Source organism: Taudactylus pleione, unplaced genomic scaffold, assembly GCF_031769625.1.
Source record: "Taudactylus pleione unplaced genomic scaffold, aTauple2 ptg000019l, whole genome shotgun sequence".
NCBI lineage: Eukaryota > Metazoa > Chordata > Amphibia > Anura > Myobatrachidae > Taudactylus > Taudactylus pleione.
In genome coordinates, this window is record NW_028284421.1 from 15,532,771 (window position 1) to 15,547,869 (window position 15,099).

Below are 15,099 nucleotides of genomic sequence, written 5' to 3' on the forward strand. Positions count from 1 at the left end.
ACAATGCATGGTTATGATGATTGTGCAAGAATCTAGCCCAGTATTTTTACTGTATCTCCCCATGATGTGTCATCAATTCCAAGCATTGCTTAGCGTAATCCTATGTAGTGCACCTAAAATGGCTGCCTCACCTGGGTCCTTTGTGGGTAGATGAATAATCCTATGTGCCTTGAATTCTATTGGAGAAAAGCACTATATACTGTAAATAAAATTTTTATTATTATTATTATTATTATTATTATTATTATTATTAGAAAACCATATTCTTATTACTATAACTCCTCTTGCTCACTATTAAAACTGAAGAGGCGTGTGGAGGAAGTTGTTATGTTACGTTTAGAAGAAACTAAGAAATTTACAGTGGAATATATTTGACAAGGTTTGGACAGCACTTTTATCCACAAAATAAATAGACTACCAACTTAAAATAACATTGTTGCAATGATCCTTAGGTCATAACACCTTAATCCATTAAAAAAAGTAATTTTTCAGAAAATTGTTACATAACACCTTCATCCACTCTCCTCTTCAATTATCTCTTTCTTTAATGGGTAAATAATTTCAGCTCATTGTACATCTGTTAAACAGTTACCTGTAGAGCTACATATAAACCCTTGATCAGAAGTTCTGGTAATATTGTGGTGATACAGAAGTTTGCAAAAATTCCTGCAAGGTCAAACATTGTATTTGTAATGATCTTCCACCATGACTACAATATGTTACCCGATAAGAATTCCCAGAAGTTTGTACTACTCTTGATAAATGAGCAAGAATGTTTTCACTGTCCAGTGATTTGCACAAACATTTATAAAAAAAAATTTCCTTTCACTACCAATGCAATGAATATTCAATCAAAAATGGCCTCTTGCAGTCTTTTGTGTATTGAGATTAAGTTTACCTGCTGAAAGATGTGAAATGTATTTCTCTGCCCTTTGACCACAATACATCACTTTCTCACCCTTATCTATAAGAAACAATAAGTGTAGTTTTAAGGGTCTGTAGAAGGCTGTCTGAGAGATGTATGTTTGGTGACATGTAACCTGACTACAGCCAAACATCATTACCCTTGTGACTGATTGGAGGGCAACCCTTACTTAACAGTTTTATATCCCTCCTGCAGCTGAGCTACTTGACCATGCTGGCTGAGCTGACACAGTCTTTCATGTGCTGTTACCAGTTCAGTGGTTTTCTTCTATAAAAAAGGCTCCTCTTCATTTAAACATCTTCATCTTGATCATTGCTGATGAGCTATCAATAATTTCAAGCTGGATGAGCAATTTGGCTGAAGGTTAAATAAATCCACTCAGGCTGTTTGCATTATTTTGCCCAAGCAGAAGAAATTAAATTCTGAGCTCATTTTCTTATCATATAAGAAATACATTCAGTCTATACTGCATATACTTATGGACTAAATATGGTTATCACATACACTTAGGGAACAAAATTCAAATTATATATACATAACTCATCATTATTTTAGTGCTGAAACTATTAGCTCATTCAATGCCATGGAAATTATTTGGTTTAATAATGAAATGCAAAATAAAATGTTAAAATGTAAAAAAGAACAAGCAAATATAGCATAAAAGGATCATCCAGCAAAGAGCAATTTATCAACCATGTAGGTGCTGCAGAGTGATTACAGAGTTCTGGATCTTTGAGCTATGATCATAAGATCTTATGGTTTTGTGCTATCATTACATATTACTAATTGTGTTATTTTTGTAAAATAAAATATGGCAAATTTATTCCTAAAATAAGGTTAAAATGTAAGTGATACGAAATGAAGATCTTACACAAGAGCATTCAAAGATATTTCAAGTTGTGCAAAGTAATGGGCTCCATATATCAGCAACAAATTGTTGCAATTCCTCAATACCCCAGATGTCGGACTCGGGACATCGGTGAAATCCAACATGTTGGATTTCCCTGATTTGCCAATCCCGACCAAAATATGATCAAGATCAGCAAATAGGGGGGCAAAAATCGACATATCCTGTTCTGCTTGGATTGGGGAATTGGGTTAACGGCTTCCTGATGTATGGGGCCCTTTAGCCCTAAAAAAGCATAGTACATAGATGACTAATCAGTGGCTCCTTAATATTCCCAGACAAAATGTAAATAGGAAAACCTGGGAGCTGATTGCTACATTGAGCTAGAAAAAGGACTTCTAGATAAAAAGTAAAAACCATTAACTTGGCAACAATTTTGGTAAATGCCCACCCTTTGGGTTTTCAGAGCTGGGCACAGGTTTGATGTGACACAGAACTTCCATGTGCAAAGCCTATATTCTGCTCTAAATATCTGTGAGTAATGCAGAGATTCAAAGGACTGCCAAGAAAGAGGCCTTACATTGGATCATTATTAGATTATTGGGCATGTTTATGGACTTGACTTAAGTAAACTGCTATTGTCATTAAGATCAGTACCCAATAAACACCAACTCTTGTGCAAAAATCAAGACCTTTTGGAAAGTATAAATGGCCTTACATCACTTCCCAAACTAAGGATGTGTCCTCTCCATCCTACCTCATTTTAGCAATCTTGTTCTGCATATTGAAATCCCATTTTGATAATTATTAGATCATTGGGCATGTTTATGGACTTGACTTAAGTAAACTGCTATTGCCATTAAGATCAATACCCAATAAACACCAACTCCAATCTTTTGCAAAAATCAAGACATCTTGCAAAGTATAAATGGCCTTACGGCACTTCCCAAACTAAGAATGTGTCCTCTCCATCCTACCTCATTTTAGAAATCTCGTTCTGCATATTAAAATCCCATTTTGCTCATTGTCTTGGAAAATTAGGTATAGCAGCGCTCTGTAAAGAAACACCCTCACTTTTTCAATTCTTCCCATCGACTGGTGCAAATTTCTGATCCTCCACAAATATTAGCTTCTTACTTTGTAAACTTTGGTGGAAATGTAGGATTGCGCAAATCGAGGTGCATGTCAGCACCAAAGCTTGTTTTTGAACTGTAAATTTTGAGGTTCATAAATGAAGTTCACTGTTTACACAGGAAATTGCTAATGATTCATTTACTGTTTAAGTTAAATGTGATCACACTATTCCTGTACCCCCAACTCTGTATCAATGCTATAAGTTTGAGAGCACAAACATATAAATATTTTCAGTTATTGAAATATCTGTTTCAATATAAATTTCTCAATGCTTACTACTTCACACTTAGGGAGGGAATTTAATTAGCAGCAATAATGCAAAAACGCACCGTTCATGTGCTAATGTCGCATTTCACATCTATTTGTGCTACCGTTTTTCATGCACTTCAATTCCAAAGGTCATGATGCGGCATTCGTACGAAATTTCTTCCTGGTTTTACCTGTGAAAAGTGTAGGTTGAAAATGGGGAAATCTGCCTGTATCCCCCAAAAAAGGCAAATTTATATAATATATATTTGTGTAACTTAAAGACACTTAAAAAACCCTTCAAAATATCCTCTAACAGCCACCTGCAATTAAAAAACACCTGTCCCATTCATATAGCACCCCCATTTACTATACCTATCCCGTATCAATTATCCCATATTTCTGCACTTTGCACTTTTTCACCCCCAAAATGACATGTCATTATTGGTCAAATTGAGCTAATTAAAAACTATTTTTGTCTAATTAGTCATTAAGGAGGGTATCCCAGTGATTCTGAACCAAGTCCCGACATTTTTACCTAGAAATAGCGATTTTCTCCAACTTTTCACCTGCTGAAGAGGTGGTGAAAACGAATTTGCGCAAAATGCATATAAAAATTCTCACCCGTAAAAACTGTGGCTAATAGGATAGCACGATAAGTGTAAATTTGCACGATGAGCCGTTTTTTACAGAAAATCGGCTTATCGCGGCTAATTGAATTCCCCAGCTTATTGTGAAGATTAATCTGTTTTATGTATAATAAAAAAATGCTATCCATAGCAGGGGGCCTGGACATGTCAAATAAGGTCAGTCAAAAATTGTAACTTCAACATGAAGCAATAATCTGTTTCACTTAAATAAAAATGGAACATTTAAATGATTTAATGTCTATGGCCGGGATGTCCTAATGGAAAAATGTGGTAAAAACCCAGTTTTCTGGGTTTTTACCTCATTTTCATATGTGCTAAGCCCCGGCCACCCAATTTTCGATGCGTTGGTTATCATCAGGTTTTTCTGGCCTTACCTTATACAAGCCTATGGGCTTCTTACCGCATCCCGCTTCGCCGCCGCCCCGCAGTCACCCAGCACCTCTCACTGCCAGCCCCCCTTACCTCAGCCTCCTGTGTGCTCCTCCTGGGTCCCCACCTCTTCTTCCTTTTCTCTTCTTCTTCTTCTGGGTGCAGGGAGGAGGAGGAGCAAGGAACTTCCTGCAGAGGTCACCAGCCGGAAGCTGGCTAGGATAGGGAGTAGACCCGGCGGCGGCAGCTTTGCAAGGGGCAGCTCTTATCACAAGAACTGTTCTTTGCGATACTAATCGCATATGTTAGTACATATGCGATTAGTATCACTATGGTGACTGGTGGGATGTACACTGCACAGTTAATACATCCTGCCCTATATGATCATGCATAGGTACCAGTTCTATGGGTTCTTGACCACCTGCAATCTTTCTCTGTCCAAGAAGTATGTATTTGCATAGATTTAGGCAGTCCATAGACTTTTAGTTTTTTTTCCCCGTCATTCTACAGTACCAGAACAAGAAACTAGTTATGGATGCCCCCCCCCCTTGGTACTGTAGGTGCGGTGTGTCTGTGCACGTTTGCACATTATTCACACTCCCCAGCACTTGTAATTTGGAACTCTGTGTAGCTATCTTTCATGTTCCATCAGAGAGCGCGGAAAATCATCCAGTGACAGAACATTAAGGGGTCTATTCAGTGGCTGGACTCTCGGAGACAATGGAGTCATTTGCTGCCGGGCTCCAGCCCTTAAGGGCTCCATTGTCCCCTGGGCCGTTCCGGGCACTGCTATGGAGATGGAGCGCCGCTGATCGGCGCTCCACCTCCAGCGGCTTCAACATGGGGGGTGCGGTTGCTGGTAAAACACTCAGCAGGCGACCGGCTCCTTCTTTCCCCCAAGCGGTAAACGGAGGAATGGAGCTCACTCCTGAGCTCTGCTTCCGGGTCCCGCAATGCACTATGGGAGTGACGTCATGATATCACTCCCATAGTTCAGAGGAGTGGGCGCCGGGGATGGAAGGCAGCAGCACTGGAGCAGGGTTTCAGGTAAGTATTGGTGTTTTTTGTGTGTGTGCGCTCACAGGGGGGGGGGCTCACTACAGGGGACATTATTGGTGGCTCACTACAGGGGGCATTATTGGGGGCTCACTACAGGGGGCATAACTGGGGGCTCACTACAGGGGGCATTACTGGGGGCTCACTACTGGGGGCATACTAAAGGGGGCATTACTGGGATTACTGGGAGCACTACAGGGGGCATTACGGGGGGCTTACTAAAGGCGGCATTACGGGGGCTTACTACAGGGGGCATTACTGGGGGCTTTCTACAGGGGGCTTACTACAGGGTACATTACTGGGGGCTTGCTACAGGGGGCATTATGGGGGCTTACTACAGGGGGCAATACTGGGGGCTTTCTACTGGGGGCACTACAGGGGCCCTTACTATGGGGCACTCCAAAGGGGGACCACTACTGGAGGTACTGCACTGGGGGGCACTACATAGGTGGCACTGCACAGGGGGACCACTACTGGGGGAACTGCATAGGGGAGCTGCAGCTGGGGCTGGCATAGGTGCTGGGGGGGTGGTACATTTTAATTTGGGGGGGGGGCACCAACATTTATCTTGCCTCCGAGCACCTGGGAGGAAGTTACGCCACTGGGTCTATTTACTAAGCAGTGTTAGGAAACAGAGTGAAAAGTGATAAGGTGCCAGCCAATCAGCTCCCAACTGTCATTCTTCAAACACAGCCTGTGAGATGGCAGTTAGGAGCTGATTGGCTGGAACCTTATCACTTTTCACTCCATCTCCTAACACTGCTTAGTAATAGACCCCTCAGACAGTTGATCTCTAGGAAGGCTGTAGGCACATGGCTGCTGTAAATTTATTGTAATTCTGCTAGGTACATGTATATTATATGTGTACAGGTATATGTACTGATATATGGGTGTGGGTGTGTGTGTGTGTGTGTGTGTGTTATATGTGTGTATGTGTACTTTTTAAAATAAATATATATGCTAACACTATCATGTTTACATTATATAAAGCTTATACTTTCAATAATCTAAAAAAAATATCATGATCATTATACAACTCGTATATTAAAAATAGGGATGTGGTTTTGGATCTGTATCTCCTCGCGGTTTGGATCTGGATTTGGTTTTGCCAAAACCGCCCCTTGCATGTTTTGGTTTTGGATCTGTATTTTTTTTTTAAAAATTGATAAAAACTTCTAAAATTACATAATTTGTTTTTTTTTTACCTACAGTATCATTGACCTCATAATATTAATTTCCACTCATTTCCAGTCAATTGTGACCACCTCACAGCTCACAATATTGTTTTCATCCGGTTTAGGCCCAAAATTTGCACCAAGCTAGCTGGCTGACTAAGCAAAGCGGCAGCAGTGGGCAGCACAAACACGTGGCAGTTCAACTTCCAACATGGCACATAAGGAAACCTATGTTTTCATTAATCAAGAGGCCGGAGGGAGTTGCAGTATGTATGTAGTTGAAGGCAGGGATAGGAAGGGTTGATTGGTAGTCAATTTAATTTCATTTTTTGATTCCGAAGCAAATTTCTGAGGAGGAGGGGAGAGCATGGGTGAACAATATGTCCCATGTTTTGCCCACAAAATCAACTTGGTGGTTCAGAATATTTTTTTTTAATTAAAGGGGCATGCAGGAGATGCAGTCTGTGGCCATACACATTTCTGGACATTTTTGACATTCAGCAACTGCATGTCAAAGATTGCAGCAGAAGAGGCAGTTCAACTTCCAACATGGCACATCAGAAAACAAATGTTTTTATTATTCAATAGGCCTGAGAGAGTTGGAGTATGTATGTAGTTGAAGGTAGGGACAAGAAGGGTTGATTGGTAGTAAATTTAATTTCATTTTTTGATTCCAAAGTAAATTTATAAGGGAGAAGGGTAGGGGAGGCATTTACAAAAAATATTTTACTCATTCACATCAGTTCTTGCCCCAGAAGAATCCTTGAGCACCATGCCTGCTGCTGGGAGTGAATTTCATCCCAGAAGGGGACCAGGAATACTATTAGTAGTACTTTAAAAAACAACAACACAGCAGCAGTCACAGTTGATTGACAGGACAAGTGACACAGCAGCTGCATCACCCACTGAAGAAAGCCCCCCTTTATATACTGCAGCCTAAGCCTCTTTATGGACAGCACAGCAGCAGCCTTCAGCTCAAGACCTCGACTGGACACACACACTCCGAATGACTGACAGTGACTTACTACACGGAGTGAAAATGGCGCCGATCGCGGGGACCTTTTATATAATCCAAAACCCGCGAGAATCCGACAGCGGGATGATGACGTTTTGCCTCACTTTGAGATCCGAGTCAAGCGGGAAACCTCGAGCCGCGTTTGGATCTCTGTCCGGATCGCAAAGTTCGGGTGGGTCTGGTTCTCAGAGAACCGGACCCGCTGATATCTAATTAAAATCGTTCTGGAAGCAAAGCAGATATATTTATATAGTTGGTATGGAATAAACGTTAATAAAACAAATGCTCTAATCTTATCACACACTTGGAGGTGGTCTTTTATAATGGAAATGGGAAATTTCAAAAAAATCCTGTAACTTTTGGTAGCTATATCTAACATGTAATTTCTGTTCAACATCCTACTACATAAGGGCTTTCTAATTAATTGTTCAATGTATTTCTGCAGTCTACAGTACATATAGTTTATCAACCATAATCTTTCTGCCATGATTCATATTGGATCTTTTCTAACATTTGCATGTCTGATTCATAGGATATGTATGCTCACTGCCAAGTTGCCATTGGTAATTAATGGCTAGCAGAGCCCTAGATTTTATTAGGGCAATACTTCTTCAGTCTATATTTATAGATCTATTAATGAATCTGGCTCATGGGGAAATGGTAGATTTAACATTAGTATATGACTTGTTTCCTTACTGGAATTATATCTCTGATTTAAAGTCCATGAACTTTAATAAAAGTCACTGAAGTAACAGTGTTACCTTTGGCTACTTTTCTTGACAAAAGATACAAAATAATGAAAGCTGCACTATAGTATAAGTAAATATTACCTCAGCTCCCTTCCCAGTAGACAGAGTCCCAGAAGCAGCTCTGGCAGCCATTCTATCCTGGGGGTGTGAGCCATAGGACCCATCAGCTGCAGGGGGCGTATTTATAATGGATGCAGGGTGTGCTGGGCCCCTGGGTCCAGGGGTGCCCGCACCGCACGCCCTGCACCCATATTATACTTACCTCTCTGGAGTCCCACGTCGGCGCCGGTGTCTGCGCTTTAAGAAAGGGCTGCAAAATGGCAGCCACGGGCATTTTCCTGTCGTTTGCACATGCGCAGTACAGGGAAAATGGCCACCGCAGCCATTTTCCCGGTGAACTGCGCACGCGTTATAGACTCTGGGCACACTGTAGTGCCCAGAGTCTACAGGTGCGCTACCGGCTGCCAGACGGAGAGGAGGGGACCCATGACGGAGACTGCACACGGGCCTCCTCCTTTCTAGAAATGCCCCTGGTCAGCTGGGTACTTCTGACACAGCCTGCCTAATTATTGGCACATCTCTGACACTCAGTCAAATCTCAACCGTACCTCAACCATACTTTATATCTGTGTCAGATATGCAAAGCTAACAAGAGCCAGATTTAAACTAAAGCTGCCATAAATAATAATTATGTCCCAAGTTAGTAATAGCGCACACTCCAACACTTCTTTCTAAAATATTTTGGAAATAAATTGGATATACTGTAGTTGGAAATAGTTGGGTTAAAAATAAGCTAACCACATTTATAAAATGTAGTAGTCATAAATAATTATAGTTAAGGGCTTAAACTGTAAAGAGTTCACATCCTATATATATTGTTTGCCACTGTGTGACTTCTCTGTGACACTGCAAGGGTTACACTCTTTATTGTTGACAGAATATTATGGCTCTATATGTGACGTTGGCTGTAATAAGTGACATTGCATTTTAAACATGTTTTGTATCTTAATCTACAATTGGAACTCAGGAATTTTATGACCCACTTAATAGGTATAGTAAAGATACATTTAGACATCTCCTGTTTTTCATGCTAATTTCCCCCTCACTTCGTTGTATATATTTGTATATCAGACATTACAGCACAGTAAAACTAATAAAAAAAAAGCCTCTTTGCTGGAGCAAGAAAAATAAACGGGTTGTGTAAACAAAAGCTTATAAACTCTAGAATACGTCACATAAATATTACACTATCAAACAAGAAATGTAAATTATACCACATACGCTGTAATTGAAATTTTTATTATACATTAGTGAAGTCACCCATTTGTCTAATCATAATCCGTTCCAATAAAATCTCATTTAGGAAAGTTGAATTAGGTTCAGGGTGGATGGTTACAAGAACTTATAGGCAGCCATCTCTAGCTATTTATAAAGGAAAATTACGATACAATTTCACTTAGCTTTTCTAGACAAATTGCCTTTATCTTTCTTTTACTTATTACTTCAAATCATATGTCACGTAGTACTGAGAGACTGATGTAATATTATTTCCTGCCAAGCGTTGTTTCACTTTACTGCTTGAATGTAATATTGTCCATGGATGCTAAGCAGTGTTAATTCACCTGCAGTGTTGTAATATAAACCCACAAGTGTCAGAGTCCTTCTGGTGGGAATCCCTTGTTTATTGGTATTAACCTCTTGTGATTTCCGAGACTCAGGACTGCTGAACAAGGTTTGCAGGGATTGTCCGTAACATGCAACTTCATACTGTACACCACAGAATGGAGTGTAGAGCGCTGCCAGGCATTAAACCCAATATGCATTGTGCCATACTTCCTTGAGAGAATATGACAATAACTATATTTATTTTTGTTTACTTTAAGGCACATTAAACCCAACACTTTATTCAGTTTGAATGGTCCTGGCCAGGGAGATGCACATACCACACAAGCTAAGTTAACTTGTGTCTGTTAATGCTGCCCCATATGCCTAGTGCCTGTTATATTTCTGCCCCAACAGTTTTATACCACATCCCAATTATGTCAGATCCCTATGGCACAAGACATCACTCAAAACTATTGTATTTTGCGTTTTCTATCGCACATCATCAATAAGACAAAAGAGTTTTGGAATGAGGCCAAGGTGTTATGGAAAAGAATGGTATGGTAATGTGACTATACACCCATATTCAGAGTTGTACCCATTTTTACGAATTGCACCTCCCCCAGTGCTCTGATTGCAAGAACAGCCATCGTCACTATCATAGACACTTACACTGACCCCAATGGGACGTGCAGTGAGGTCAATGGATGGGGAGGCACAGGCTAGTAACAGAGCCAGATTTACACACACATATATGAACCTGCCCCACTTGCACAGATCTCCCCCCTCACACAGATTTCCCCACATAGATTCCATGTAGCACAGATCCCCCTCACACATATCAACCAATACCAAAGAAGATCCCCCCTAGCACAAACGATTTACCACACACATACAGATCTCCCCCTAGCAGCGGAACCTCCTCACCTTTTTCTCCTTTGTGTGTTTCCTATGTCTGCATATTCCAACTTCCTTCCCTCCTGCTGCTGCTGAGCTCCGATGCCTGAGTACTTCCTGGACTGGTCACCTGATCGTCACTGGTGTCCATCAGAGCTCAAGGCACATTAGCTCTTTTTTTCTGTGTTTTATTGGCTGCTTTATGGCCTAGGCTCCATCCATCTATTGTTTCACACCTATACCTTTTTTTATTATACATATATATATTCATACTTTATACTAATTCTCAAGTCTTGCTACTTTAACAGCTCTATACTCCCTTTTTGGTTATAATATACTATTGTAGTTGTGTCCTTACATTTCCAGCACTGTTCTTCCTTTCATCTGATTTTGACCTTTGACCTGTACTGCTCCCTCATCTCACACTCATTACTACTACTGACTGTTTCCCCAACTGCCTCATCTACACAATGTCTCTCTTCTTCTATTCCTCCTCCCTCACTCAGCTGCTACATTATTTTCTCCTCTACCACCAGTTTTCATCTCTTTTCTCCATCCATAGTCCCCTCTACATTCTCCCCCTCCTCTGTCTCTCTTCATCACATATTAGTCTCTCCACTGCATCTCCCGCAACTCCAGTATTATTCACTCTTCCACCATGGTCCTGCTGCACCACCACTAAACCTTGCACCCTCTTTTCTCCAAGTTACCTATCCTTCCCCCCCACACACAACACTAAACCTCCACCTTACCCACCACCTGCTGTCACCCTTCCTCATTCAGAAGCCAGACACATAACCCCACACTCATTATCCCCCTTCTCTAGATCGATATCACCTCCACACTACATCAACCCTAATAATCTCATTCTCCTCTCGCCTCTTAACTCTGTCCCTCTCTCCTGTTCCCTCTGGAAAGCCAGTTTTGTCTATAATAAACTGGTCTCCGTTCATGAGCACTTCATCTGCAATGCCTTGATTCTCCTTGCCATCACCAAACCCTGAATTTACCCCTCTGACACCACTGCTCCTACAAAATTCCTCCATCACTTGGCTTCCGGGCTCTTAATCTTCAAATGGGTCCTCAAGACCCATTTCTTCCTCAATGCTTTCCAGCGCTTATCCTAACCCACTACTCTATGCTCCTTCCTCACTATCTAACCCATCTGTGTCACCCATGTTTGTCTGACCTTTCCCCTCAGAATGTAAGCTCTCACGAGCAGGGCCCTCTTTCCTCACGTGCTTCTTCTTGCCTTACTTTTAATTTAATTTACAATGGCACCTAAAACTGTTTACTGACACTCTGCTGCTTATTTAGGTGTTATTCAGCATTGTTTATAAATCATGTACTTGTCCTCCATTGTCTGTACTGTTAATAACTGTTGTCTTGTGTGCTCGTTTCTGTACTTTGTAAGGCGCTGCGGAACCCTTGTGGCGCCATATAAATAAAGGATAATAATAATAATAATAATCTCCAGGCAGTATCTGAGCTATCAGAGGTGAGGCTGAGCTTTTACTGCCTCATCTCTTGTCTCTCCCTGTATTTCCAGAGAGTGCTGCAATTTTGGAGAGTTTTGTCTATAAAACGATCAGAATAAAGCATAGAAGATATTTATAAGTTGTAAATATCTTCTTTGTATTATTCTAATCACTTTTATAGTCAAAATTCTGCAGTCTGACGGGGAATTATGACAGGGGAGGCTCTGCCACCCCTGCCTACCCTGACGGCATGTAACCCCATACTAGGTGCAGGAGATATGTCTGAATTTGGCATCCAAAAAGCATTTGCACAACTTAGAATAGTGAGCAAACCTGGCTCCAAACCCGTGACACAACCTTACACACCCACAGAACAGTTTGTTTGCATGCGTTCTCATTATTACTGCCCAGTTGCCACCCACAAATATCAATTTAATGCCCACAGTGAAATGACTAATCTACGTAGCACTCAGAGTCCTAACAGTGGGATAACTCATTTATGTATTATATTATACTAGCTGGGATACCCAGCATTGCCCGAGTTGAACACTGGACCTTGAAATACACCTGCAGCCTTCATTTTTTTACATTGTCCTTGCCTATAACCTGGATAATTCTGCATATTAGGAGTAAATGACAGTGCAGGCAGGTATATTCTCATACCGTTTGGAATGGGCTATATCAGAATCAGACTGGCTTACAGAACAGCACTCAGCACAGCTTCCAAAATCACTTGAGTTTCAGAAATCACTGCAGAACAGAGGGGGTGATTCAACTGCAGACAGGTATGCTATCTCAGTTGCTAACATGTTAGCAACTGCGATAGCTATAATATGGTAATGCAGCTGAAGGCGTTACGCCAACTGTCCTGGTAATCAAAATGGAATTCTACTGGATTTATTAACTTAACTTACTAGTAGAAGTAGGTGTCAAAGAAGACATTGCTTAATTTAAATGGTATTGGGCCTGATTCAGAGGTGGATGCAATGTCGATGTCAAATGCAGTGGAGTGATACTTTTGCTCAGAGCCATAACTAGACTTTTTGGTACCTTGTGCCAGAAAGGGCATTGGCGCCCCCCTCATTTTTCAAAGGGACATAACGAACCCCAGGAAGGGCCAGGGAAAAGATAACAGAGGTCAGGAGATGCTGGGGATGAAATAAGAGGAAGCTACAAGCAAGAATGATAATAAACAGAAATTTGACAGGCCCAAACAGCGCCCCCTGACCTGTGGTGCCCTGTGCAATGGCACCGGCCGCACTACCCTAGCTACGGCCCTGGTTTTGCTACTGCGCATGTGTCACAGCCGTACTGCGCACATGAAGAGATTGATTAGCGACTGTGGACACAGTGAGGATTTATTCACAAAGTGAGTGACAGGTAGTGACTGGGGGAGGTAAGAGGGAATGGCTACAAAATGCATTTGCAGTTTGATTGGCCCCGGCGTCTGAGGGTTCCTCGGAAGTTAGTTGGTGTGACAGATGTGCGATCGATGTTGCATCTTTTGAAAGTAAGCCGCGGATCTGAGACACTTGCGGTGGTCATTTATGTACATATAGACGCAGTACACTTGTGTAGCATATTTTCACAAGTCCACTGCTTCTGAAATTGCAGTTTCAACTACGTCCACCTCTGTATCATGCCCACTTTGTAGCACAAAATGCTAATGATGTCATTTTATAAATTATATTTTGTAAACAAATTGTATATACTGTACATTTTACTAAGTCACTACTGATTATCTGTTTTTATTCTCTCATACTGTACTTGGCCTTCACATACTCACCATCTCCCTGCCTTGTTCCACCTTTCCAGGCAAGTCGTAAGCACAAGATGTGACGAAATGTGCATACAGATGGAAGCGTGTGCACACACTCAGTAGAAAAATGCATATTATATGCAAGCAAAAGACAAGTAAGTCCAAATTTATATTAGGGCCAGCAAGTGACAGAAATGTTAAACAGCGAATTAATTTGTACACTTACATTTTATTTATTTGCATCTCTATATTGACAAAAAAACGGGAACAATGCATATGTATCACTATAATAAAGATATAAAATTGAGACAAAGCCTTTTCATGATATAACTGATCCTCCTGGCATGTATAGACCAGGGAATGGCAGGAGCTATATGGACTCATCCAAAATGGAGGTTTCCAGTATAGGCTTCCCCAAGATGGCTATTGCCTGGCTGCTCCGTCTGTGAGTGAGGAGCAGTGAGTGGTGGAAAACTGCACCTTAGAGGGGATAGATGGGTGTGTTTTGGTGCCAAACAGGGGTCCTACAGTATTGGACAGGAAGCAGAGCCAGGAGGACGGAGTTGATCAGATCAGACCCGCTGAAAAGCAGACACTGAGTAGCTGGACCACAGGGTAGACAATACCTGTGTTGGCTGGGCAATGGGCTGCAGTGAGGAGCCGCACACATCTCTACCATGCAGGGAGCAGAGTAGAGCTGACATTGACCCCTTCGGAGATGGAACTCCGGTCATGGGTGAATGTCAGAGAGGGTATCTTCAATTAGGAAGAGGGTGACTATTGCTATTTTAAGAGCATCCAAAGTGTATTCAGAGTATTCAAGGAAGCTTTTCTTTAGAGAAATTATTTGCTAAAGTCTACAGCTATACTTCTATATTGTATGCGCGCCAGCGCCTTTTGAGCCCACTGACAAATCGAGCTTGCAATGATATTATATTGTACTGTTTATTTACATGCTGATATATTGAGTGTCACAGTGGTGTGTGGCTTCTTATTGAGCAGAGTGGTTATTGGAGCTTAAGGAGGTTTAAGTGGATTCTGCAGAGTCCTATAAGTGGGATAACTATTATCATACTTAACTACCCTCCCAGGCTGGGAATTGCTCGAAAATCATGTGTTGCACTGCTAGCTACCTGGAAAGCTGGACAAGTCTTTGGGGGCTGGGGCCACCTGGCCACCCACTTCCCCAATGAACTG